This window comes from Scleropages formosus, chromosome 3 (genome assembly GCF_900964775.1).
Source record: "Scleropages formosus chromosome 3, fSclFor1.1, whole genome shotgun sequence".
Taxonomy (NCBI): Eukaryota; Metazoa; Chordata; class Actinopteri; order Osteoglossiformes; family Osteoglossidae; genus Scleropages; species Scleropages formosus.
This window is the reverse complement of record NC_041808.1, coordinates 15378075-15380996: the sequence shown is the minus strand read 5'-3', so window position 1 is coordinate 15380996 and position 2922 is coordinate 15378075.

Sequence of the window (2922 nt, the reverse complement as noted above, 5' to 3'; positions counted from 1 at the left end):
TTAAAAAGCATTGACAGATTTTTATTTAGTGAACTTAAATATTAGATGTGATAGTGCATTTTAATAAAGTTTTTTAAAAACTACACTTATTGTTTTAAAATCACTGTGTTTTTGTATTGTCATTTTGTACACATTAGTAAATTTACTACAGAATGTATTCAGTATTAATATGTGCTTTAAATAAACATATTATTAGTAGGTTGTATGTTGTGTTGACTTGCTGGAAAGGTTGGTGGCAGAACTCAAATGATGTATACATGTAGAACATTCTGGCCAACACAAGAAATAGAAATTTTATATTCACAGTTTTTCAGTTGATGATTCTCAAGATGAAACATGGATTCAGCAACCCAGATGGGCTGCCATGGTATCCTTGGGGTCCTGTCCACGAAGTCCTTACTAAGGGGATAACGGCAATTCTCAAATTGTGGTAATCATGGTAACAAACCACAATTCTTACCGGAACATCATTAAAACTGTTCTACAGTAATTTTTGCTACTGAGGAACAAATCAAATCTCAACCAAGCCACCAGTCTTTAAGAAAAATGTTTTAATCTGGTTGGATTTTGAGCACTGTGTAACATTTCTTTGAACTGCCAAGTATAAAAATTAGTTTTACCATCTTTTACTCTTGGATCACTGTAAATGTTTCTATGTATTAGAAGAAATGTCCGCTGAACCTCTCCCACACAAAGAAATACAAATAGTTACCTGAAACTTCCCACCCCCAATCTTCAAATTCACTTATTTTAAACTACTATGACCCCTAATCATTTAATTTGACTTTGATATAGGACAAGATGGTAAATGTCAGTTGTTGGTTGCGTAACTATCAGCAGGGGGAAGATTAACTGGCAAACCTTGTACTGCATGTGTTCCAATACGAAGCACTGTCTCTGCTGTATGAGTTTGAGCCCGAGAGTAGTAGCGGGTAATAACGGGTTTTGGCGGGAAGGGCAGCCGCTCGAACCCGGATGAGGCCCGCTGAGGCACCAGACTGTACCGTAGTTCAGGAATATATATAGTTTGACTCACACAGGTTTGACCTCATCAGCAGAAGAAACTTTCATTAAGACTAAAACGAAGGACACCTGGCGAAAATGTAAACGGCCCAAAGCTGATAAATTTTGAGAAACGAGCCGAGGACATTTAAGCGTCACAAGCACATCATACGCGGGCGCGCGCGCGTGACAGGCTGGGGGACAGAGCCCGCGGAGCCGGTTGCCTTTCCTTTCCTTTCCTTTCCTTTCCTTTCCTTTCCTTTCCTTTCCTTTCCTTTCCTTTCCTTTGCTTTACTGATATGTGTCTGTGTTCATTTTCAGAAACTATACCGAACGAAAAGTCTGCCAGTGCGCTGTAAATCGAGGTGCAACTAAAAGACGACACATATTATACGTTCGAAGCGGCGAAAGCACCGCAGATACTCCCCTTTGCCGCGGACGGTTCGTCTTTCTGAACGCCGGTTGTTGAGCTGACGGAGTGAAATCGCCTCAGTCTCGCTCTATTATTGCGCGTTTGTGTCGGCTAGGTCTTTAATTCGATCATTTGGACAAAGTTGAAGTGTAGAGACCCAGTAGTCCACTGGACACCAATTTACCTGTGGACTGAGTTCAGATGAAAACGAACAGGTTACACATTGTGAAGTAACCGCTTGAATTTCACTCCGATCGATCGATCACAACGATTCAGGGAAGCAGTCCGACTACACGTTTCTGTCCTTCTAGGTAACTTAACATTGTAAATATTAAACTGATAAATTGGTTTTTTTTCTACCAAGTGTGGCTACAGTCAGACCTGTTGGCAAACCCAACATTAACTAGTAGAGTACTACTAGAGGGCTAATAATTTCCTTTTGAAAATATCGTAAATTTATGCGGAACATATGACCAAAACCATCTTTTCCAAGTTGTAAACTTTTGTGTACAGAATTCTGTGTGACAGATACTTATGTGAAATTTAACTCACATTATATAATTTAAGTGGTTAGAACTGCTGCTTTTGGACCCAAAGGTTGCAGGTTTGATTCCCACCTCCAGCTGTAGTATTCCTGAGCAAAATACTTATCCTGAATTATTCCAGTAAAATTACCCAGCTGCATAAATGGATAAATAATTGTAACCTTAACACTGCAAGTTGCCTTGGAGAAAGGCATCAGCTAAATGAACAAATATAAATGTATAAGGTAAAAAATTGCCTCCAAGGTCACAACAATAAAGTAATGAGTGGGATGAAGTGAATGCTCAGACATGGGATGGGTTTGGAGAGTCCATTTCAGAAGACTGTCAGATGGCCTCAGAGTTGTGCTGACAAACCATTTGGTGCCTGAGGGTGGGAAGGTGCTGACCACTCCTGAGAAGACTGTCAGGATTTAGATTGAACGCTTTGAGGAGCTCCTCAACAAGTGGACATGCGCTCCAACCAGGAGGCTATGCTGGACGTCTCCACTCCTGCAGATTAAAGGCCACCCTTGTTCCGGAACTGGTTTGAGGACTCGAGAATGGTAAGGCTTCAGGGATGCATGAGATCTGGCCAGAAATGAAAAACAATACAGAGTTTGGGGGGGTACCAATGCATGGTGTCTGATCTGTGTATCAGCACAGTGTGAATCATGTCCATATTCTTAGTTTTAAATCGAATCTGTTCAACGTGGGTTGGGCACAGCTGAGTATCAGAGGATGTCTACTTTGGGGACCTACGGGTAGCATCCATGCTGTTTGAAGATGATCTTCTTTTGGCCTGATCTGACTGTGACCTTCAAAGTGTACTCGAGTGAATCATCACCTTCAAGTCTGGAGATAGGGTTGCTATCTTCTGGTGAGGGGTGCAGAAGTTCAGGTATCTTGGGGTCGTTTTCACCGGTGATAGGAAAGCGGAATGCGGCAGCGTCAGCAATTCTGTGGGCGCTGCACTACAAGTGAGAG